Consider the following 27,159-nt stretch of genomic DNA (forward strand, 5'->3'; position numbering starts at 1 on the left):
CAACACTAAAAATGCACCGATTCGAATAATTTAAAACAAAACCACCAAATTGGATAAATTTGACCCATCTGCCAACACTAATTGATAACAAAAGTGAATAAATAAATTAATTTAAAGAATTCAATACGTAACCACCAAACAGAATAAATGCGCCCAATGTGGCAACACTAAAAATGAGCTGATTTGAAGAATTGAAAACGTAACCATCAAATGGAACAAATGTGTCCCACGTGACAAAACTGTAATAGGTCCCGAGTATGAAAAGTTTCAGGGAAATGTTTAGTGTTTCAAGATTCGTTCTTAAAGAATTGGGACAAAGAGTAAAACTTTAGCGCCAAGGACGAGGTATTGAGGAGGGGAGCAGCTCCCCTCATATGCGGGATAATCTTGTTTCGTTTCATATTGAAATGTTGCTGCTTACTTTCAATTGAAGCACCTTATTTTTTTTTATTACTATTTAATTTCTGATCGTTTTTCAAATTCTGACAGGAAATCCACCTCCCCCTCCATAGAAAATTCGCTCACCACAAAACGTTTCTCCAAGGAAAGTTCCTACCGCATAAAATCCCCAAAACAATTACATCCTCGCTGAAAATTCCCCTCAGAAAATTTTCAGCGGACAACCGTCGGAAAAATTCTCCTTAGCCTAAATTCATTTGAAAAAAAGACTTGTTTTTTCATTTGATTTCTGATGGTTTTATTAATCATGCCGGAAATCTCCCACCTCCGTGAATTTTTTTTCCTGAAACCCCCCTCCTCCAACGGAAAATTCCCTCCCTCCTCCTCCTCCAACTTATCCAGCGTAAAATTCCTCATGGAGGATTAGTCCCACGGAAAATCACTCCACTGAAAAATCCCCCTGACAATTCCAATTTCGTTGGAATTTCCTAGGAGCATCTCCACATATAAAATTGAGTCGTCAAAGAGAGAGTAAGACAAATATAAAAGGAAAATCATACAGGAATTCTGGCAAATTCCCCCGTGTAAAATTTTCCCCAGAAGGTTCACCCTCCGAAAACTTTCCTCGCCACAAAAATCCCCCCCCCCCCAAAAAAAAATTGTCTGTATACTTCCCAATAACTAATACTATATGTGAACAATGGGCAAATTTCATAAGTTACAAACTTACAAGCATTTCCCCAGAGACTGTACGGGTCATGTCATCCCCAAAGGCATAGTTATTTGACTTTCAACTATGCTGAAAAATTTGGTCTTCTTAAAATTTTGATCGGATGACTTCGGAGAAAAAGGGGCGTTGGAGAAGGGCTAGTTGCCCTCCAATCTTTTCGATTACTAAAAAAGGAACCTAGGGCTTTTAATTTACATTTTAATGAGCCTTTCTCGGTCTTCTAGGACCATTGGTTCGATATGATCACCCCTGGTTCTGAAAAAAAAATCCACATTTTAGCAGATAAAAGCTTGAAATTTATTCAACGTAACAGAGAACCCTACTCTGATACGCTGAATCTTATGGCACGTCCGAAATGGAGAGCTTTCGGAGAAATATCTTCGGAAATTAATGTTCACAAATGCACATACAATTAATGTTCAATGCACATACAATTAATGCACATACAATAAATGTTCACAAATTAATGTTCACAAATGCACATACGTTAACCTGAAATTCAAAATATCAGCTTTCGTTGACGCTAATTTTCGTAGATATTTCGGAGACCAATTACTTGGGGGGGGGGGGACTTGTAGATAATGGAAACACTGTTGCGTACCATCGTGAGAAAATGGTGGGTTTGAATAGTTCAAATCCCTCTCCTCTGAAACAGAATTCTTTTATATCTACTTCTGATTGTACCATAACTAGGTCTACTTAAAGATCTTTTCTTAGACTGGACCCCCAACGAACTGAATTCCTCCCTAAAATAAATAATAAGATCTTCCCTATTTCTGTGTCCAAATCAGAATTTTTGCACATTACACTATTATTGTATTTGGCAAGCCCTCTGCTTTTCCGCTCAGGAAGATCTTAAGAAATATACTGAAGATATGAAATACGGTAATCATACTAAAGTGATTTCAAATTGGATCGTATGGATTTTACCATGAACTTGCCTACTATGCGATATTTTGGGGGATGGCTAGGGACCAAGGCCGTATCCAGAGGGGAGGGTTACAGGGTTTGAACCCCTACACCCCCCGAAATTTTTGTTCAATTTGTAAAAACATAACGAAAATGCATATAAACAAATTTTTGATCCGTTTAGCAAAGTTTTTTGTACCCCCCCCCCAAACAAAATACTGTATACGGTTTTGCTAGAGGCATTTTCTTAATAGGCGCAAGGAACTCGTGAATATAAGCTGAGATATGTTTAAAAGTGGTAATGATGAGCGCCTACTGGGGATATATATATATATATATATATATATATATATATATATATATATATATATATATATATATATATATATATATATATATATATATATATATATATATATATATATATATATATATATATATATATATATATAAATTGATGTAAGTGGCAAGTGCATTACCTAATATCTGGCATATCTTTCTTATGTCCGGCACTATTGTCAGGAATTTCTTAGTATTAAACCAATGGAAAGCTGTACAGAACAAAAGACTTTAGATGGTATTTGGGACCTTGATGAATATTTATATGGAAATTTAGTATATATATATTCTATAGACTCTTTTGGCTGTCGACAGGGTCAATTTTAAATTTAGTTGCTTTTTTCTAGGTTCGTTTTGTTTTTATTTTGTCCTTTCGACTTTTAACTGTATATCTTTTTACTATTTACTTACTATCAATCTTTCTAAACTTTATAATAGTCTAACCGTGCCTCATCTTCTTGCTCTGTCTCCTATTTGGCAACTTTTTCCTGCTTAAAAAAAAACTTGTTCACCGGATTAATTTTAAATTTGATAAATTCCTTTTACATATGCCCCCTTGGACTAGTAACTCTCTTTTGTTCCAAAAATTTAAGCTCATCTTTCCTTCCACAATTCTTGATAAAAGAGTGAAAACTTTTAAATCTTCCGTCAGTAAACTAAATCATGATTGGTCTTCTTTATTTTTATGATTTTTATGATTGGGTTATGATTGATTTTTTTTTATGTCTTTTGATTTATGTCTTAATTATCTTGTGATTTGTGATCATGTCTATGATTATTATGATTGTAAAAACTACTTATTTTTGTTCAGTGTATTTTTCTTCAGTGCAAGTTTTCTTCTATTTTCTCTTTTTTCCCCTTATGTACTCTATCATTTAGGGTATCTGCACCCTTTTTTGTTTTTACAGATTATAAATGAATTGAATTGAATATCTACATATTTGATACTTCACTGGCTGGAAATAATCTCATTTTTTCTTCTTAACAATCTTCTTCACTTTGTCATGCATAGCCAGTGTGATCTTAGGAATTATTAATGTTGTATAGTTAACTAAATTTCAGATATAATTCACCTGTATGAAGGAATTAAGGGTGTAGATACCTCCTTATATCCATATTGACCTGAGTAACGTCTCATGAAATTTGAAAAATGTGGGCATATAATTTACATATTGTCGGGACTTTAGATATCTCTTTGGGGCGGGGGTCAATTCTGCAGGCCTGATTTAACTGTGAGCTTTTTAATATATTGTTGTGACCGAAAGTTTGTTTGGGGGGAGTGGGATATATTTGCCAAAATTCATGGCAAAGCGAACCTTTTTGGGGGATTATTGTAGTAAGCTAAGGAGGACAAAAATAAATTACTTGGGCCTTGTACAAGATATAAAATATTCTTTTAACCGGTACTTGTGCATAATATGGTACCACAAAAGAAGTCAAATTTGGTTAATGCTAATAAAAAAAAAAAAAAAATGATGAATATATAATAGTTTAGAGGAAAATTTGGGCTTTATATTTGCACATTAGGGGTGAGGGGGGGGGAGGTAAAGCATAGCATAAATTAAATACTAACCTAACCTAACCTAGGTACCCCCCCCCTCCCCTAAAACTCAAAAAACAACAGTTTAAATATTGTAAACGCAATGAAAACCACGCTTTGCATTCCACTTCTCTATTGCAAACACCCGTTTGGCGGGTTCCGTTTCTTGTTTTCCTTGATACAGTTATAGCGGTGAGTACCAGATAGTGCACAAGTACCTTTTGACCTACCTTTCGTTAAATACCAGTTCCAAATTCTGATCGAAAACCAGGTTTCCGATATCCTTTAATGTTCTGTATTAACCCAATCGATCGCACCTGCTCTAATTTTGGGATTTGCTTAAAATTTTGGGATTTGTTCAAATCCCAAAATTGATAAAATTTTGGGATTTGTTTCACTTGACTGGTTCAAATATCTCGAGAACCATTATTCAGATTTCAGGAACATCAATTTAGATTTCAAAATATTTTAGATTAAAAAAAAAATTGTCAAGATGACGAATCGGAGTCAGAAAAGGTCAGGGTCACTTACAGTTTAGTATAGAACAGCCCCCCCCCCTATAATAACTCTCAGTCGTGTTCACTTATTTACCTATATAATTGGCCATGTCCATAACCTGTTTATAAGAAACTCGTTTATTCTTATACGTAAATACAACAAAGGTATATGCAAAGCATTCAAAGGTTTAAAACCAAGTAGCAAGCCTCGTTCGCCCTGTGATTGACAAGCTGGCCCCATTTTCCTAAGTGACGTTTTCAATCATCGTGTTTCTAATGGTGCTCTTTTCATTTTGATCCGAAACTATCTTTGAGGGTTTCAAGGCCTTATTCAGGGAAGCAACGGGTTTGACCCCCCCCCCCCGAATTATTGCCCAACTCATAAAGACGTGACAAAAATGCATATGAACAAATTTTGATGCGTTTTTTCGGTTTTCCTATACCCCCCCCCCCCCCCAGCCCAAATCCTGGATACGTTCTTGGGATTTCAGGATCTTTTTGAAATCCCCAAAAATGTGTTTTCACGATAAACTTTTACTGTGAAGAGTAACTGAAATAATAGTTACCCTTCCTGTTTCAAGCAGCGATTCTTCTTCACATGACAGTTTTACCCCTTTTTAGACCCCTTTTTAAGCTTATGGTTACTATGGGTCGTCGTTCGCTCTTTACGAAGTTGCAGCCACAGCTGCAATCATGATTGCACCATGAAATTCAGCGCACCTGAGAATCTTAGAACAGAGGTTTGAAGCTCTTATTTTTTTCCAGAGTTGGTCGCAGTGAATCAGGTGTTGTATAATATCACTATATGACTCATATAGATAACAACATAAAGTTATAAATCCTTTTTGAGTAATTTTCGGTACTTGCCCCATTATATGGGCACTTCTAAAAAGTCAAGTTTGGTTAATGCTAATGAAATAAAATAAAATAGGATAATAGTTTATAAGTAAATTTGGGCTATATATTTGCACATTAGGGGTGGGAGGGGGTGATGGATAAAGCATTGCATATATTAAATACGTAACCTAACCTAACCTAGGTACCTTTTTCTCCCCCTAAACCCCAAAAAACAACAGTTTAAATATTGTAAATTCAATGAGAAACCACGCTCTTCGATCAATTTAGATAACAATTACCCGCTTTACGAGTCCCCATCACTGCATTCATTAGTAGTAAGCGCCCAATTACCACTGCCAGTGATTGCGTAATATGCCTTACCACGGGCCAGGCATCTATATATTTGAACCCCACGCCTGAGGCATCGGGTATGTGTGTAGGTTTTCAAGTAATTGGGTTACCAGGGTCATTTGCCTATTACAATGACCTTCCAGTTTTTCTGGTAGGTAATTCTAATCTAGAGGTCAATACATCTTTCAAAGAGGAACGAGTACGCAATACCGGTCCTAGTGTGATTTATTTTTTGGAAAATTGCCTTTAGTCAAGAATAGTTTGTTAGGAGCGTGTCGTTGCTAAAGCTAACTCTCATTGGAAAAAAGGGGTATAAAGCTTTTTTGTTTTGATAAGAATTGCACAATGAATGTATCGTTTGACGTGGGCATTTTTTATGAGCCAATCAGAGGTTGTTCAATATACGATAACTTGATTTGCGGTTGGGATTTGAATAAAAGAAATGGTTACGTTATTTGCTTGCATGTATAGGAATTCCCATGTTATTTGCTTGCAGGTATAGATATTCCCATGTTATTTGCTTGCATGTATAGGAATTCCCATGTTATTTGCTTGCGAGTATAGGAATTCCAATGTTATTTGCTAGCATTTAAAGTAATTCCCATGGTCTTGGCTTGCGTGTATAGGAATTCCCATGTTATTTGCCTGCATGAATAGGAATTCCCTTGTTATTTGCTTGCATGTATAGAAATTCCCATGTTATTTATTTGCAAGTATAGGAATTCCTATGTTATATGCTTGCATGTATAGGAATTCCTTTGTTATTTGATTGGGTGTATAGGAATTCCCATGTTATTTGCTTGCGTGTATAGGAATTTCCTTGTTATTTGCTTGCATGTATAGGAATTCCCAAAGTTATTTGCTTGCGTGTATAGGAATTCCCTTGTTATTTGCTTGCATGTATAGGAATCCCCATGTTATTTGCTGTTAAGTCCATTGCTTTGTGTTTTTACAACAAATCATATTACACTCCCCACGGTATTTTAAAATATTTTTTGTAATAAAATGATACCCGAATCCACCCCCCCGCTTTTGGCTCTACTTAAAGTGATTCCAGTTCTGAATCTGCTGGCACCAACCCAGTTTCCAGTCCCAATCCCAGTTTCAGTGATTCTGGTCCTCTTAGTTTCGGTTGCGCCACTTCTGCTCCCTGATACCACCGTTCGAATTCCACCAAGCCAGTTCCAATTTACATCAGTTCCAGAATTTATTATGCAGCTGTCCTCGTAGCAATCTATGGCTGGTCATTGACAGTACCTAGTTTATTATAGTTGGGGGGTCATTTTGAAATGGTTTTATATATTTCCCCCTGTAAAATTAAAACTTTTAAAACATACAGAGATTACCTTCTAAAAAGAGGGCAACCCCCTCTTTGCATTTTAGATGACAGTTACGTTTTAACATCACTCCTTAGTTTTAGCAAAATATTTGATCTATTTTAATATCTTGTCATCTTTAATTTCATATTTTCTTGATTTGAATATTTTAATCGACAAGTATTTTTTACTCTGTTAGAACTATTTTGGATTTGTGGTAAGTATTTTTGTATTTTTTAAGAATAATTTATTGTTTTGTAATAAATATTTTTGATTTATTAGTAATTTTTTAAGAATTATTTCAGTTTCGTAAGAACAATTTAGATTTTGTTTGAACTTTTTGTATTCTGTAAGAACTATTTTTGATGTTGTTAGAAATCTTTTTGTTTTGTAACATGTATTTCAAATTTTGAAACAACAATTTTTTATTCTGTTAGTACTATTTTGGATTTGTCTAAAATATTGTTGTATTTCGTAAGAATAATTTTTGTTTTTTAAGAACTATTTTCGGATTTTGTTAGAACCTTTTGTATTCTGTAAGAACTACTTTCGGTGTTGTTAGAATTTACGTGCTTTGTGACAAGTATTTCATATTTTGCAGAAGCTATTCTTAATTCTATTAGAACTATTTTGGATTTGTGTAAAGGATTTTTCTATTTTGAAGAATAGTCTTTGTTGTTTAAGAACTATTTTCGATTTTCTTACAACTTTTTGTATTTCGCAAGAATTGTTTCTGCTTTGTAAGAATTATTTTTGGAATATGTTTGAATTTTTGTATGCTATAATAACTACAGGGTGTCTAAAAAAAATGTACTCACACTTAGAATAACGAGAAATCCTTTTTTTATGAATATACAGCAAAATGGAATAGCTTCGAATATAGAAGACAAATATGATTAGGAATCATGTTCATTAAGACGTGATTCATTAATTTGATTAAGGACGCTGTTCAAGCGTCTGCACTGGAAATGCTACATTCCAACACCAATTCATGCCCTAAACGAAGACGATCCTGACCGGCGAGTTGAACTCTGTGAATGGTACCTGGCAAAATGTGCAGGGTTTCCACACAAAATTGTTTGGAGCGATGAGGCAACCTTTAAATTAAATGGCACCATTAATCGCCATAATTGCACGTACTGGGCTCCTGCAAATCCTCATGTAACACTTAAACACCATTTCTACTTGCCAGGAGTAACAGTGTGGTGTGGGATATCTGCACTGGGCATCATAGGGCCATTTTTTATTAATTGAGCGGTTACTGATGAGAGCTACCTTAACTTGCTTCAAGAGTTTGTTGGTCCACAAATTCCGGAGATGTCTGGTGATGATGGCAAAATTTACTTTCAGCAAGATGGTGTACCTCACGCCGCTGGACTTCTTTCTGTGAGGATATCTCAAAGATGAAGTTTATCGCACCAAACCAAGAACAAATGAAGCTTTGAAAATGGAAATTGAAAGACAATATCGCAATATTCCTAATGACCTGTTTCGTGATGTTTGCGAATCCCTTGGTGCGCTTTATCCGCGTTGTCTGGACAATCATGGCCATCAATTCGAACATTTGCGAACATAATTTCTTAATCACATTTGTCTTCTATATTCGAAGCTATTTCATTTCACTGTATGTTAATAAATATAGAATTTCTCGTTATTCTAAGTATGAGTACATTTTTTTAAGACACCCTGTTCAGGGACGTTGTTAGAAATTTAGTATCTTGGAGCAAGTATTTGGTATTTTGTACCAAGTATTTTTTATTCTGTTAGAACTATTGTGGATTTGTGTAAAGCATTTTTTGTATTTACTACGAATAATTTTTGTTTTGTAAAAACTATTTTGGATTTATTAGAACTTTTTATATATTTTAAGAATTATTTCTGTTTCGTAAGAACAATTTAGATTTCATTTGAACGTATTATATTCTGTAAGAACTATTTTTGATGTTGTTAGAAATCATTTTGTTTTGTAACAAGTATTTCGAATTTTGCAACAACTATTTTTTATTCTGTTAGTACTATTTTGGGTTTGTCTAAAAAAAATTTGTATTTCGTAAGAATGATTTTTGTTTTTTAAGAACTATTTTGGATTTTGTTTGAACTTTTTGTATTCTGTAAGAACTACTTTCGGTGTTGTTAGAATTTTCGTACTTTGTGACAAGTATTTCATATTTTGCAGAAGCTATTTTTAATTCTGTTAGAACCATTTTTGATTTGTGTAAAGGATTTTTTCTATTTTCAAGAATAGTTTTTGTTGTTTAAGAACTATTTTCGACTTTCTTACAACTTTTTGTATTTTGCAAGAATTTTTTCTGCTTTGTAAGAATTATTTTTGGAATAAGTTTGAATTTTTGTATACTATAAAAACTATTTGGGATGTTGTTAGAAATTTAGTGTCTTGAAGCAAGTATTTGGTATTTTGCACCAAGTATTTTTTATTCTGTATGAACTATATTAATGTTGTTAGAATTTTGGTGTTGTCTCACAAAAAAAAATATATTGTTTTGCAGCAACTAGTATTTTGTATTTTGCAGTAGCTTTTTTTTTTATTCTATTAGAGATATATTTGATTTATTTTGAACTTTCTGTTTTATGTGAGAAATACTTTGCTTGTGGTTAGAATTTTTTGTATTTTTTAACAAGTATTTTGTATTTTACCGCCAAAAACTTTTATTCTCTTAAAGCTATTTAGGATTTGTGTAAAGTGTTTTTGTATTTTTTAAGAATAATTGTTGTTTTTTAAAAACCAGTTTTGAATTTTGTATTCTGTAAGAATTATTTTCGATGTCATTGTAATTTTCATGTTGTATGACAAATTTATCATTTTGTTCATGATCTATTTTTATTGTGTAATAAATTTGAATAGTTTGTGTTTATTAATAAATATTTATTTTTATAGTAATAAATTTACTTTTTTTTAGATACATTTTTATGAATTTTCAGAATTATTATTTTAATATTTTTGAATTTTTTGTATTCTCTAGGAACTATTTGGGATGTTGTTAGAAATTTAATGTTTTGAAGCAAGTATTTTGTACTTTGCACCAAGTATTTTTTATTCTGTTAGAACTATTTTGGATTTGTGTTAACTATTTTTTGTTTTTTAAGAATAATTTATTGTTTTGTAAGAAATAATTTGGATTTCTTACAACTTTTTATATTTTTTAAGAATTATTTCTGTTTCGTAAGAAAAATTTAGATTTTGTTTGAACTTTTTATATTCTGTAAGAACTATTTTTGATGTTGTTAGAAATCTTTTTGTTTTGTAACAAGTATTTCGAATTTTGCAACAACTATTTTTTATTCTGTTAGTACTATTTTGGATTTGTCTAAAATATTTTTGTATTGCGTAAGAATAATTTTTGTTTTTTTAAGAACTATTTTCGGATTTTGTTTGAACTTTTTGTATCATGTAAGAACTACTTTCGGTGTTGTTAGAATTTCCGTGCTTTGTGACACGTATTTCATATTTTGCAGAAGATATTCTTAACTCTGTTAGAACTATTTTGGATTTGTGTAAAGGATTTTTTCTATTTTTACGAATAGTTTTTGTTGTTTAAGAACTATTTTTGATTTTCTTACAACTTCTTGTATTTTGCAAGAATTGTTTCTGCTTTGTAAGAATTATTTTTGGAATATGTTTGAATTTTTTGTATGCTATAATAACTATTTGGGATGTTGTTAGAAATTTACTGTCTTGAATTTGGTATTCAAATCCAAGCAAGTATTTGGTATTTTACACCAAGTATTTTTTTACTCTGTTAAAACTATTATGTAATTGCGTAAATTTTTTTTTGATTTGCTGCGAATAATTTTGTTTTGTAAGAACTATTTTGTATTTCTTGGTACTTTTTATATTTTTTAAGAAATATTTATGTTTAATAATAAAAATTTTGATTTTGTTTGTTGTTACAAAACAAAAATATTTCTTAAAACATCGAAAATAGTTCTTACAGAATATAAAAGTTCAAACAAAATCAAAATTGTTCTTACGAAACATAAATAATTCTTAAAAAATATAAAAAGTTCTAAGAAATCCAAAATAGTTCTTACAAAACAAAAATTATTCGTAGAGCAAATAACAAGGGAATATCTATACCTGCAAGCAAATAACATGGTAATTCCTATACACGCAAGCAAATACCATAACCATTTCTTTTATTCAAATCCCAACCGCAAATCAAGTTATCGTATATTGAACAACCTCTGATTGGCTCATAAAAAATGCCCACGTCAAACGATACATTCATTGTGCAATTCTTATCAAAAACAAAAAAGCTTTATACCCATTTTTTCCAATGAGAGTTAGCTTTAGCAACGACACGCTCCTAACAAACTATTCTTGACTAAAGGCAATTGTCCAAAAAATCAATCACACTAGGACCGGTATTGCGTACTCGTTCCTCTTTGAAAGATGTATTGACCTCTAGATTAGAATTACCTACCAGAAAAACCGGAAGGTCAATAGTTATTATAGCATACAAAAAATTCAAACTTATTCCAAAAATAATTCTTACAAAGCAGAAACAATTCTTGCAAAATAAAAAAGTTGTAATAAAATAAAAAATAGTTCTTTAAAAAAAAAAAATATTCTTAAAAATAGAAAAAACCCTTTACACAAATCCAACATAGTTTTAACAGACTTAAAAATAGCTTCTGTAAAATAAGTAATAATTCTCACATAGCTCGAAAATTATGACAAGTCCAACTATAGTTCTTAAAGACTACAAAGAGTTCAAACAAATTCCAAAAATAGTTCTTAAAAAACAAAAATCATTCTTACGAAATACAAAAATATTTTAGACAAATCCAAAATAGTACTAACAGAATAAAAAATAGTTGTTGCAAAACTTGAAATACTTGTTACAAAACAAGTATTTTATATTTTTTACAGAATATAAAAAGTTCAAACAAAATCAAAATTGTTCTTACGAAACATAAATAATTCTTAAAAAATATAAAAAGTTCTAAGAAATCCAAAATAGTTCTTACAAAACAAAAATTATTCGTAGTAAATACAAAAATACTTTACACAAATCCACAATAGTTCTAACAGAATAAAAAAATACTTGGTACAAAATACCAAATACTTGCTTCAAGACACTAAATTTCTAACAACATCCCAAATAGTTATTATAGCATATAAAAAATTCAAACATATTCCAAAAATAATTCTTACAAAGCAGAAACAATTCTTGCAAAATACAAAAAGTTGTAAGAAAATCAAAAATAGTTCTTAAACAACAAAAACTTTTCTTAAAAATAGAAAAATCCTTTACACAAATCCAAAATAGTTCTAACAGAGTTAAGAATATCTTCTGCAAAATATGAAATATGTGTCACAAAGCACGGAAATTCTAACAACACCGAAAGTAGTTCTTACAGGATACAAAAATTTCAAACAAAATCCGAAAATAGTTCTTATAAAACAAAAATTATTCTTACGAAATAAAAAAATATTTTAGACAAATAAAAAATAGTACTAACAGAATAAAAAATAGTTGTTTCAAAATTCTAAATACTTGTTACAAAACAAAAAGATTTCTAACAACATCAAAAATAGTTCTTACAGAATATAAAAAGTTCAAACAAAATCTAAATTGTTCTTACGAAACAGAAATAATTCTTAAAAATATAAAAAGTTGTAAGAAATCCAAATTATTTCTTACAAAACAATAAATTATTCTTAAAAAACAAAAAATAGTTAACACAAATCCAAAATAGTTCTAACAGAATAAAAATACTTGGTGCAAAGTACAAAATACTTGCTTCAAAACATTTAATTTCTAACAACATCACCAATAGTTCCTATAGCATACAAAAATTCAAAGATATTCCAAAAATAATTCTTAAAAATCAGAAACAATTCTTGCAAAATACTAAAAAGTTTTAAGAAAAACCAAAATATTTCTTAAACAACTAAAATTATTAAAATTTCTAAAACAATAAAAAATAGCTACTTCAAAATATGAAACACTTGTCACGAAACGAGAAAATTATAATGACATCGAAAATAATTCATACAGAATACAAAATTCAAAACTGGTTTTAAAAAAACAACAATTATTCTAAAAAAATACAAAAACACTTTAAACAAATCCTAAATATCTTTAAGAGAATAAAAGTTTTTGGCGTTATAATAAAAAACACTTTTTAAAAAATACAAAAAATTCTAACCACATGCAAAGTATTTCTCACATAGAACATATAGTTCAAAATAAATCAAATATATTTATAATAGAATAAAAAAATAGCTACCGCAAAATACAGAATACTAGTTGCTGTAAAACAAAATATTTTGTTTTGTGACACAACACAAAAATTACAACAGCATTAATATAGTTCTTACAGAATAAAAAATACTTGGTGCGAAATACAAAATACTTGCTTCAAGACACTAAATTTCTAACAACATCCCAAATAGTTTTTATAGTATACAAAAATTCAATCTTATTCCAAAAATAATTCTTAAAAAGCAGAAAAAATTCTTGCAAAATACAAAAAGTTGTAAGAAAGTCTAAAATAGTTCTTAAACAACAAAAACTATTCTTGAAAATAGAAAAAATCCTTTACACAAATCAAAAATTGTTCTAACAGAATTAAAAATAGCTTCTGCAAAATATGAAATACTTGTCACAAAGTACTAAAATTCTAACAACACCGAAAGTAGTTCTTACAGAATACAAAAACTTCAAAGAAACTTCAAAATAGTTCTTAAAAAACAAAAATCATTCTTACGAAATAAAAATTTTTTTTAGACAAACCCAAAATAGTACTAACAGAATAAAAAATAGTTGTTGCAAAATTCGATATACTTGTTACAAAACAAAATGATTTCTAACAACATCAAAAATAGTTCTTACAGAATATAATAATTTCAAATGAAATCTAAATTGTTCTTACGAAACAGAAATAATTCTTAAAAAATATAAAAAGTTATAATAAATCCAAAATAGTTCTTACAAAACAAAAATTATTCGTAGTAAATACAAAAAATACTTTACACAAATACACAATAATTCTAACAGAATAAAAAATACTTGGTACAAAATACCAAATACTTGCTCCAAGACACTAAATTTCTAACAACGTCCCAGAACAGGGTGTCTTAAAACAATGTACTCATACTTAGAATAACGAGAAATTCTTTATTTATTAACATACAGTGAAATGAAATAGCTTCGAATATAGAAGACAAATGATTAAGGAATTATGTTCGCAAATGTTCGAATTGATTGCCATTATTGTCCAGACAATGTGGATAAAGCGCACCAAGGGATTCGCAAACATCACGAAACAGGTCATTAGGAATATTGCGACATTGTCTTTCAATTTCCATTTTCAAAGTTTCATTTGTTCTTGGTTTGGTGCGATAAACTTCATCTTTGAGATATCCTCACAGAAAGAAGTCCAAAGGCGTGAGGTCCACCATCTTGCTGAAAGTAAATTTCGCCGTCATCACCAGACATCTCCGGAATTTGTGGACCAACGAACTCCCGAAGCAAGTTAAGGTAGCTCTCATCAGTAACCGCTCCATTAATAAAAAATGGCCCTATGATGCCCAGTGCAGATATCCCACACCACACTGTTACTCCTGGCAAGTTGAAATGGTGTTTAAGTGTTACATGAGGATTTACAGGAGCCCAGTACGTGCAATTATGGCGATTAATGGTGCCATTTAATTTAAAGGTTGCCTCATCACTCCAAACAATTTTGTGTGGAAACCCTACACATTTCGCCAGGTACCATTCACAGAATTCAGCTCGCCGGTCAGGAACGTCTTCGTTTAGGGCATGAATTGGTGTTGGAATGTAGCAGTTCCAGTGCAGACGCTTGAACAGCGTCCTTAATCACATTAATGAATCACGTCTTAATGAACATTATTCTTAATCATATTTGTCTATATTCGAAGCTATTCCATTTTTCTGTATATTCATAAACAAAGAATTTCTGGTTTTTCTAAGCTTGAGTAAATTTTTTTTTTAGACACCCAGTAGTTATTATATCATACAAAAATTCAAACATATTCCAAAAATAATTATTACAAAGCAGAAACAATTATTGCAAAATAAAAAAAGTTGTAAGAAAATAGAAAATAGTTATTACACAGCAAAAACTATTCTTAAAAATAGAAAAAACCCTTTACATTAATCCAAAATACTTCTAATAGAATTAAGAATAGCTTCTGCAAAATATGAAATAGTTGTCACAAAGCACGAAAATTTAAACAACACCGAAAGTAGTTCTTACAGAATACAAAAGGTTCTAACAAAATCTGAAAATAGTTCTTAAAAAACAAAAATTGTTCTTACAAAATACAACAATATTTTAGACAAATCCAAAATAGTACTAACAGAATAAAAAATAGTTGTTGCAAAATTCGAAATACATGTTACAAAACAAAAAGATTTCTAACAACATCAAAAATAGTTCTTACAGAATATACAAAGTTCAAACAAAATCTAAATTGTTCTTACGAAACCGAAATAATTCTTAAAAAATTAAAATTTCTAAGAAATCCAAAATATTTCTTACAAAAAAATAAATTATTCATAAAAAATACAAAAATACTTACCACAAATCCAAAATAGTGCAGACAGAACAAAAAATATTTGTCGATTAAAATATTCAAATCAAGAAAATATAAAATTAACGATGAAAAGATATTGAAATAGATCAAATATTTTACTAAAAGTAAGGAGTGATGTTAAAACTTAACTGTCATCTAAAATGCAAAGAGGGGGTTGCCCTCTTCTTAGAAGGTAATCTCTGTATGTTTTAAAAGTTTTAATTTTACAGGGGGAAATATATAAAACCATTTCAAAATGACCCCCCAACTATAATAAACTAGGTACTGTCAATGACCAGCCATAGATTGCTACGAGGACAGCTGCATAATAAATTCTGGAACTGATGTAAATTGGAACTGGTTTGGTGAAATCGGAACGGTGGTATCAGGGAGCAGAAGTGGCGCAACCGAAAGTAAGAGGACCAGAATCACTGAAGCTGGGATTGGGACTGGAACCTGGGTTGGTGCCAGCAGATTCAGAACTGGAATCACTTTAAGTGGAGCCAAAAACGGGGGAGTGCATTCGGGTATCATTTTATTACAAAAAATATTTTAAAATACCGTGGGGAGTGTAACATGATTGGTTGTAAAAACACAAAGCAATGGACTTAACAGCAAATAACATGGGGATTCCTATACATGCAAGCAAATAACATGGGAATTCCTATACACGCAAGCAAATAACTTGGGAATTCCTATACATGCAAGCAAATAACATAGGAATTCCTATACAAGCAAGAAAATAACATGGGAATTCCTATACACGCAAGCAAATAACATAGGAATTCCTATACATGCAAGCAAATAACATAGGAATTCCTATACATGCAATTAAATAACATGGGAATTCCTATACATGCAAGCAAATAACAAGGGAATTACTATGCATGCAGGCAAATAACATGTGAATTCCTATACACGCACGCAAATAACAAGGGACTTAATAGACACTCATTCAAATAACAACTTAATTACTATAAAATCAATCACATAAAAAGTTACATAAAAAAAAAGACAGGTCAAAAAAAGGGAAATTCTAATAATGAAAGCACATAACATGGTAATTCCTATAAAATCAATCAAATAAGATAACCATTTCTTTTATTCAAATCCCAACCGCAAATTAAGTTATCGTAAATTGAACAACCTCTGATTGGCTCATACAAAATGCCCACGTCAAACGATACATTCATTGTGCAATTCTTATCAAAAACAAAAAAGCTTTATGCCCCTTTTTTCCAATGAGAGTTAGCTTTAGCAACGTCACACTCCTAACAAACTATTCTTGACTAAAGGCAATTGTCCAAAAAATCAATCACACTAGGACCGGTATTGCGTACTCGTTCCTCTTTGGAAGATGTATTGACCTCTTGATTAGAATTACCTACCAAAAAAACTGGAAGGTCATTGTAATAGGCAAATGACCCTGGTAACCCAATTACTTGAAAACCTACACACATACCCGATGCCTCAGGCGTGGGGTTCAAATATATAGATGCCTGGCCCGTGGTAAGGCATATTACGCAATCACTGGCAGTGGTAATTGGGCGCTTACTACTTTCATTCGACTGTCTATAGCCGAAGTGCCCATATAACGGGAAAGTACCTAATTTTCCTACAAAGATCGAGAATATAATCTCTTTTGGGGTAAAAAGCTGCATTTGTGGAGTAGAAAATGGATAATACACGACTTGCACGTGCAGATGGATACGAAATTCGACTGATGGCAGGGTGGGGAGTGATTTCTCTTACATCTTTGATAATCCATCCTTTTTTGCCTTTTGGCTTTGGGATCCTAGCCAAGGCCGTATTCAGGGGAGTTAGGGGGTTTGCCCCACCCCCCAATGTTTGCCGACTTTTAAAAACATAACAAAAATCAATATAAACAAATTCTTTATGCGTTTTTCAAAGTTTTTTTTTACCCCCCCCCCCCCCCGAAAAAATTATTTGTATCCTCCCGCTCCCGAAAAAAAAAACTGGATACAACCCTGATCCTAGCCATAATTATACCTCTATAATATGCACCTCTCTCCTTTTTGGCACACACACAGTGAAGGCCCAAAACGTCCCCTCCCGGGAGTGGCGGCGGTGTAAAATGGTGGGGAGGTATGGTAGGGTGGGGCGGTGTAGTGGGGAGGCGGTGTAAAACCCGACATTGTCACCCGGCACTAAAAACCCTAGCTATGCCTCTGCTTCCCAATTTGAATGTCTGAGCGTCTCATCTCTCGTAAAAAATGCCAATCTTATTTCTTTTCTACTTATGCTAATAGTGAATTTTCATTGTTTTATTTAATTGAAATCCCTTCAAATCCAACTTTGTTTTACATTTAAATGCTGAGTCTCGACGGGGGTATTTTATAAAGAGAAATGCATGGAATTTATTCACCAAATCTTATTTGAAATGCTAAAATAATAATTATTTACTTTTGCCATTACTTTCGCCCATTTATTTATTACTAGCGTTAATTACTTTTATTCTTAAAGTAATCGCAACTTATTACTTATGTGTTCGGGGGTTTTCTGAGGGTTTCTCCAACCCTTAAAATGAGAAGGACTGCCTGCCGAGCCGTTCATTAAAGGGGGGGCTGAGCAGTTGCCCCGGGTGCCGTGGCTTGGGGGGGAGGAGTGGCTGGGTAGTTGTCCACTTTGATTCGGCTTTTTTCACTTATATTTGAGTAGGGAGGGGGGCACTGTAATGAATTTTGCCCAGGACACCGTCAGTCCTAGAAACGCTTCTGCCTACATGCAACAGTTTAATTCTCTTTTCGTTCCTGTTGCCTGAAACAGGCAAGTACCCGGCCTTTTATCGAGAGATCCAATAATAAACAAACCGATGGGGGTATTGGTGGTAAAAAAGATTATTTGAATAGGAAATGTCCAAAAAGTAAAGCAAATTTAGGCCCTTGACCGGATTCCCCCTTTCATCCCTGGTCCGACCGCTCTGCTGCTCAATTTTTCAGAGTTACATTCTGAAGTCCTACAGTAAAAATGTTCAGGAAAGGTATCGTTACTGTACTTTTCGTATTTATGCAAAATTGTCATAAAACTGACACTTGACCGAGTCAATTTATAGACCATAAAACGAAAAATCAAGTAGGCTATAGCTAAAGGCCATTTTTAACGAATTGTGCAAGCGACATATAATTGAAACAGCAAACTGCGTGAAGATGAATCTTCTTTTAGACGAGTGGCTTATTGAATCATGACTTGAATTTAAATTTAATAATCGATATCAAATATAGACGCTCTTTCATCTTTTCTCAATGGCGGGGGGGGGGGGGGGAGACAATAAATTTTCTAGATTTTTCTTAAATGAAGATTCAAGAGAAGATTTTTTCTAAATCTAGGGGAGGGGGCATTTTTTCGAATTTTCTTTGAAGATAGAAAAAGAGGTTTTCTTCTAAATCTAATCCCCACAAATTGACGCGGCTTTTCTTTGGGAAGAGGATAAAGGGCAATGTCAAGAATAAAACAATGTCCTCCGAAACGTCCCTGCGAAAGTCCCTTTTCATTATTTTTAGTCTTAAATAAGTTCTGACACCACACTGGCTATATAAACCGTTCGACAGAATTGAAAAATTATAAAATAGCTTAGGTGACGTGCTCCCCACAAGCTTGACGTAAATGCGTTCTGGCTAAGAATCACCTCTGTTTTTGTTTTTTCCTCTTCTTCATTTTTTGTCCCAACGCCATTTACTTTTGTAGGATTTTAGGGGGGGAAATTCCCTTTTAGTTCATATCCCATTAATGTTTATGTCTTAGTGGGATATGGCCTCCTAACCTACCCACAAACGACGTCCCTCCCTACAACCAATCCGACAATTTTAAAACAAACGTTTTACATAAACCACGCACGGTTTGAACTTAGACAGTATCATCTGGTTGTTGGTGTTAAGTTCTAAGTTGGTGTTAAGTTCTGTGCTCCAGAAGCACAAGGGACGGTCCCAGCACCAGCAAAAGATGTACATGAAAGATCTTATTCACGTTGCTCTTGTGTCGGAGCATTCGTACTTGAAGTACTGAGACAAAAAAAAGAAACTGTATCAAAGAACGAGGGGGTAGACAGGGGAGTTGACATTAATATTTCGATATAGCACTTTCAAATACAAAACCCTTGTAATTATTTATATAAAAAATCTCTCTTGATTCTGCTCCCTCCTTCAACTCTTAGGGGTTCTAGAGCATATAGAATTCCTTTTGTTAGTTCTCAAAGATCTATATTTTCAGTAAACAAATACCATTAATTTTAAACAAACATAAGCTGAATGATAAAACCCTTATTGATTCGTCCCGGAAATCTAAACTGAAATTTAAGAAGGAAATATTAAAATTGCTTTATGTGGGACCTCTCAGGTCCCACCTGTCCAGTGTTTCTTTTTTATGTTTTTTTCCTTTTTTTTTCTTTTTTTTTTGGTTAACCAAGCTATTTTTCATTATTATTATGATTATACCGAGGTATATTGCTTTATTTATGACATGTTCTGCGACTTATATACCCAAATTTACAAGCTCTGCTCTCCGTTGGGGGTGAATGTTTTTTGTAGTCTTAAGTAAAGCATCCCTCCTCATACAAAGAATAACTTCTTTTCATTTAGTTTTAGATTTAAGTTTTAGTTTTCGGACGTAAAGGTCGTTGAAACTTTCATGAACGGCTCTACGGACCAAATTATGGCCTGGAAATGTGTTTTTGAGCTCGTGCCTCCAGCCCTTCCCTACTTGTCCGGCTGCAAAGATTCTAATGGATAATGTAATCATATATATTTTTTTTTTTTTATATATATATATATATATATATATATATATATATATATATATATATATATATATATATATATATATATATATATATATATATATATATATATATATATATATATATATATATATATATATATATATATATATATATATATATATATATATATATATATATATATATATATATATATATATATATATATATATATATATATATATGACAAAAATCCTGTCCCCAGGATTTCAGCAAAATTCTTAGTAGTTATTTTTTTTTTAAGCTGAGACCTGATTTAACTCAATCTACAAGCAGCTTTGAAAACAAGCCCCAAAATTAAGGGAAACAACCTTACTTTATGCGGTTTCGTTCCTGAAAGTTTCAATACGCACTTTACGTCCATGAGAAACCTAAACCGGTTTCGTTCCTGAAAAGAAACCGGTTTCGTTCCTGAAAGTTTCAATACGCACTTTACGTCCATTGATACCTAACAAATGACATATTCAATCAGAAAATATAGAACTTGTGCATTAAATGGTACACACGAAAGAAGTCAAGTTTGGTTAATGCTAAACAAACAAAAAATAAAATAGGATGAATATATAATAGTTTAGAAAGAAATTTGGGCTATATATTTGCATATTAGGGGGTGGGGGGGGAGATAAAACAAAACATATATTAAATACGTAACCTAACCTAATCCAGGTACCCCCAAAAAACAACAGTTTCAATATTGTAATCAAAATGAAAGCCACGCTTTGCATTCCATTTCTCTATTGCAAATACCCATTTGCGGGTTTCGTGCCTGGTTTCCTTGATACAGTCTATAGCGGTGTGTACCAATTAGTGCACAAGTACCGAAAATATTTTGAAAAATTTGATTGACTCAAATTAGCGCTAGCTAAATTTTGGTAGCCCACTCATAATGAAATTTTACTAATGCCAAAACTCAGCCCGTTTCAACCAAAACCCGACATTAGTTAATGCTAGTGATCAAATTTTACCATTTTCAATACACAATTTAAAAACATTGAGATCAACTAATACCGTAGAAATCCCCTGTATTTATCTTTAGATCAAATCTCAGATAGTCCTTCTCGTTTGGATTAGTATAGACTCCCGATCAAAAGAGTATGGGTAGTTGATATCAGTTACCCATACTATTTGCTTCCGGTCCAGTACTACCAAGCAGTGTTGGCAGTTGCTTGCTCTGTGAAAATGCGCCGAAAACTCCATCTTTCTAGTGAAAATGAGCCGAATAAACGATTTTCCCCCTAAAATACGCCGATTCGAAAAATTCAATGCACAACCGATTCAAAAAAGCACCAAAATGGTGCAAAAGTGCCCCAGCTGGCCACTCCACTACCAAGAAGGGATCAAACCCACTGCGCCATTACAGTCCGTGTCTTCTTCTTTGGATTAGTATGGAGACGCTTTCGCCTAGTTTCATCAGCGAAATCAAATTCCAAGCCTGTAGCGTGTTGCTTCAGCTGAGTTTTAACTTTGGGTCATTTATTACCAAGCAAAGATCAATCCCACTGCGTCAATATTGGACCATATAGTCCTTGCTGTTGTTGTCATTTGAAAATTTGGAGATGCCAGCTCTCAATCTCCATGCAATTCTGTAGCTGCTACAAGAACGGGGGCGTAATTTGCTATGGGTTAGGGGTAAAACTGCCCCCAGGCCCCAGTTTGCCCCCTCCCCCTCCAGCTAAAATTTAACTCCTTCAAAAATCTTGTCAAAAATGAAATAAGCCGCAATAATTCAATCATCTACAGAAACGGGTCAGTTTTCTGTAATATATCTTTATCTTTTTGGTACTATATGGCTCATTTTTCAGTTTTTACTGTCATTTTCACTTGATCTGGGAAAATTGGCTCAAAATTTGGCCCCCCCCCCCCGCCAGGATTTTGGTGAAATTACGCCACTGGACAAGAATCTTCTATTGATGCCGTTTAAAGGTAAGATATTGTTGAGAGCAGGACAATGTCTGCCATTGCCTTAACGAAGTTACTGTAATTATCTAGACTAAATTTGAGAAATAGTACTGAATAGTGTAGACACAACCACATTCGTGACATATTTCATCTAGGGATTTTTGTAAGTCGGTCGTCAAGAGCAAATCTTCAGGATTTTTATTGTGGGGAGGGGGCAAGAGGGGTCCATATCTGGATAAACAAGGGGAATGGGATATATAACAATTTTTTCTCCACATTATTGGAAGGGGTGCAACTGTCTCCTTGTCCCCCCAAACGATGCCCCTGTCGGTCGTATTTTGGCACCGTTCCAGCATGTGTTTCACAGAGCATGGTTCATTAGAACAATCACAAATACAGTCCTTATTTTTGTTTGCAGTTATTTCTCTATCTGGATAAGGTTCAGGGATAAGAAAATCAAAAAAATTCCAAGGAAAATTCTGATTGGCTCGGCCTTAACTATGTTCAAATCGATTGAATTTCCGTTTCGGCTCCATCAAATTCTGGGCGACAGCTAAATCTCTTTTGTGAACGGGTTTGGCTTCAACTTATCCCCGAAATTAGCACAAACTAATCTCGGTATTATGCCCGTGCCACATTATAGTCACACTTGTCGATAAAATCAAAATTACGCGCGACAACAACGCCAATTACGTTCGCCGTTCGTAATTTCTTGAGTTGAACATTGTTCAACCTTCAAGCATAAATTTCTTGACTGACCAATCAGAGTCAACGCTTAAGGCACATTTTTAATAACTAGAAAAGATGGAAACTTAGAACAGCGGTTTTTCTATCTGGGAGAGGAATCGGACAAAAGTTAAGCAGAGTTAGTATTAGTAGCGAACAGTTGGACACAAATTGCTGTTAGTGCAAACTCTTTAAACTAATTTCTTGCAATTTGATTTAAGTGGGACGCTAAAATCAAGAAAATTGCCGTGTCATCCATGATATTTGGCTTTCTTTGTCAATAGATGTGACTATGATGTGACACGGGCATTAGTAAAATCTCATTATAAATGGGCCTTCAGTAAAATCTCATTGTGAATGGGCCCTAATCTGAAGGGCTCCTGATTTCAATCTGAAACAGAACGTTTTGGTCTCTTCAGGAGATAGTTGATAATTATGGGTTATGACTTCTTCTTAATCCTTTTCTCATTATATCCCTTGTATTGAGGTTCATATAAGTACTTGGGACTAAGCTTACCTTGCCAGCGAATAGATCTGTCGTTTCATTATGTTTAATACCATTATGGCAAGGAATATATTGAAAATATATTAAATTCCCTCTTGACTATAGATTCAGGAGGTGTCTTGAAATAATTTTGCGACAATTGTCATGATCAGTCATTCTCAGGGGCGGATCCAGGATTTTTAGGGGGGGGCGCGCAAAAGAGGTTGATCCGATAAACGTGCGTGAGGAGCAATTTTAATTAACGAAAACTTGCGTTAATTAAGTAAAATACACTACTTTAGACTATTTTAGGGGGGCGCGCCCCCCTCACCCCTTCCTCTGGATCCGCCACTGGTCATTCTGTTAGTCTTTTGATGCAGGGATATTGCGAATTATGAAGCCATATTATAAGCCGTATTACGAATTGCGAATTATGAAACCATATAATTATAAACAATACTTTGAAAATCAATACTGAATATCTTATAAGAAAATCTAAGGTATGGGGGATGGTATTCAGCTCTGCAGATAAAACAGAGGATCCAAGTGGGAGGGCGGAATGAAGATTGAGGTTCAGAGAAGGGATACATGCAGTAGCGTAAATTGGGCGGGGCCATTTGCCTTTCCTGAGATTTTTACCCCCTCTCCCTAGATTTTGAAAATACCTTCTTTTTTGGTGTTTTTGTGAATTGACGCCACTGGATACATCGGATTCACCTAGTTTTCCATCAGTCATTCTTGACATGTTTAAATTTTGAAAAATATACACTATCGTTTTTTTTGTGTTTTTGTTTTACTGGAGAAAAGTGAAAACATGAAAACTCTTCTAATTTAACCAAAAATAAACAAACCCGGATTAAACCGAAGGTGCCTTTAGGCGAAAAAAGTAAAAACTTGGTTTTGATCAACTTTTTAAGACAGAATTGCAAAAATTTAATCAAGTGGTGACAATTTTCTCTCTGGACTAGTCAAAACTAGCCAATCAGATAATTTAATTAGAAATGGGTCTGGTATCAGCCAAATCTCGGCATTAGCTAAATATCACTGTGAACAGGCCTTATTTAGACAGTTTGGCAAAAGTGCAGCTTTTGTTAAGTTAAGCGTAATACTTTGTTGTATCACAGAAATCAGATAGTAAAAAAATATATACCACTCGATTCTCTGTTCAACGCTCGTTCCAATCTCAATGATCAAAGTAATCGCAATTGTGGCTCAGCCCCCCTAGTATGCCCAAATACGGCCCTATGCTATACACATAAGTTTGCCAATTTCCTGGGTTTACAGAAGCGGTTCTGGCCTCTTTTGTGCCTGGGACATAATTATAACAAAATCTTTTTAATTTTTTAAAATCTGACTTTTCTTACATTGTATGGGAAAAGATATGGGAAAAAGAAAAATTTCTCACTCAATTTGCTTATACTTACTGTCAAATGTGCCCTCTACTTTATTTAAATAAAAGTAATATTTTAAGAATTACAAAATGATTATTAATGTTGTATTGTTTACTTGAAATTTAGCGCCCTTACAATTTCTTCCCCCGGGCTAAGTGCCCCCTCTGCACCCCCCTAAAAAATGCCTCTCTGGAATTGCAGTTATCTTGTGTGCTTATCTCTGACCAACAGTTGGTTCATAATGGCAAATAAGGTATATAGCCTAGGTCTATATATATATATATATATATATATATATATATATATATATATATATATATATATATATATATATATATATATATATATATATATATATATATATATATATATATATATATATATATATATATATATATATATATATATATATATATATATATATATATATATATATATATATATATATATATATATATATATGTGTGTGTGTGTGTGTGTGTGTCTGTGGTACTGTTCTATTAGCTAGGAGACCCGCGAGAAGTGAAGTTTGGTTAATGCTCATGAATTAACACAAAATATGATGAAAACTTAATAGTTTAGAAACTAATTTCGGCTATATATATGCACATTAGGGTGGTGGGGGGTAAAGCATAGGATATATTAAATGCGTAACCTAACCTAGGTACCTTTTCTTCCCCTAAACCCCAAAAAACAAAAGTTTAAATATATATATTATATATTAAATATATATATTTAAATATATATATATATATATATATATATATATATATATATATATATATATATATATATATATATATATATATATATATATATATATATATATATATATATATATATATATATATATATATATATATATATATATGAGGACCATTAAATATATATATGAAACCATCGAGGGAGGAGGGGACTCCATTGTCGGAAGTGCACATAGGATATTTGAAAAGAGCATAAAATAAGGAATCTAATGGTTCTACTTTTATTTTATTAAGATGGTACCTAACTGTGGGTGTGTCAAACTAGAACGTGACATACATGCCGCTGGCGGAAAGTGGCCGCCTCCTCGGAAAAAGCACAGAATAAAAAACCACTTTTTTAAAGCATGTTCCTTTTCGAAGTAGCCAACCATTAGAAATAGAACAAAAAAAACAACTTTATAACACTAAATTAAAAGAGGCCATCTCAAAGCGAAGATGAGTTGGCCTTTCTGGTTGAAAATCCCGTCAGTTTCTTCAGTGGCAGATCCAGAGGGGCGAGGTGACCCAGGACCCCTAAGATTTTTCTGCCACCCTCATTCCTTGTTTTTTACTTTTTTTAAAATAAATTTTTCAATCTGGTTAATTATTGGCACCTTTTGACATTGGGTCCACCCCCAAGATTTTGCTAATTGGCGTCCCTGTCCCATTGGGCCTCCCCCAAGATTTGCTTTAGATCCGCCCCTGAGTTTCTTGGCCATATTCGACTCAAGAATAACCACTCCTCGGGGGGGGGGGGAGGGGGTAGCTTGATTCTATTTTAGGGGTTAACCCCTGAGAATGAAACATTATAAATTCTGAAATCTTATTAAAAAGATTCTAAAATACTTACTTGCATCATTCCTAAAAGCGCTTCACCTTTTTATACCCCCGTCCCCTTAATGGTCAAATAAAAAGTCCAAATTGTATATTCTCCGTTAATTTTCCAAATGTGACTCTTCTTCAGATTACTTGAACGGTAAACAAGCAACTTCAACGACATCAAGCGACGGGAATATTCATGGTGTATATATAACTTGGGCTATGTATTTTACCATTAGCGCGGAGAGGGGGGGGGGTTAAAGTAAAATGAACCGCTTTTAAGCAGAGGTGGATCTAGAGGCAGGTCTTGGGGACCCAATGTGACAAGAGCGCTAATAAGAAAAATCTTGTTGAGGGGGGGGGGGGGCAATGTGACAAGGGCGCCAATAATTAACCAAATCAACAAGTTTATTTTTAAAAAAGAGTGAAAAAAAGGAATGAGGGCGTCGGAAAATATCTTGGGGGAGCCCCGCTCCTCTGGATCCGCCAGTGCTTTCCGGAATGAAAAATTTAAGCATTTTAGAACTTTTTAAAGTATTTTTAGATTTTTATAGCAGTTCGGGTCAATACATACGAGATTCCATAACTAACATAGGGACGAGGTCTTTCAGAATATGCTAATCAATTTGCTCACAGATGCCCCCCTGCCCACCTTCTGGTCCCATATATAGCCCTAATAACGTATTTCTTTATTGCAGAAATACAATCATTCCTCATAGATCCTGTATTAAACTAGCCTAGCCCCTATTTTTTAGATAGGCTAGCCTATTCCTTGGGCCAGGGGCGTCGTTTGGAGGGGCAGTTGACCCCCAATAAGGTTG

At 33.2% G+C, this 27,159-nt stretch overlaps 1 protein-coding gene across 1 annotated transcript in view; it reads right to left on the bottom strand.

Annotated features, from left to right (window-relative positions):
• The window catches only part of Tgi (Tondu-domain-containing Growth Inhibitor), a 149,986-nt gene that overhangs the window by 122,323 nt on the left and 504 nt on the right, over positions 1-27,159 (bottom strand). The gene's annotated exons all lie outside the window — the stretch shown is intronic.

Source organism: Artemia sp. Qi Xiang Cuo, chromosome 21 (genome assembly GCF_049724085.1).
Source record: "Artemia sp. Qi Xiang Cuo chromosome 21, ASM4972408v1, whole genome shotgun sequence".
Taxonomy (NCBI): Eukaryota; Metazoa; Arthropoda; class Branchiopoda; order Anostraca; family Artemiidae; genus Artemia; species Artemia sp. Qi Xiang Cuo.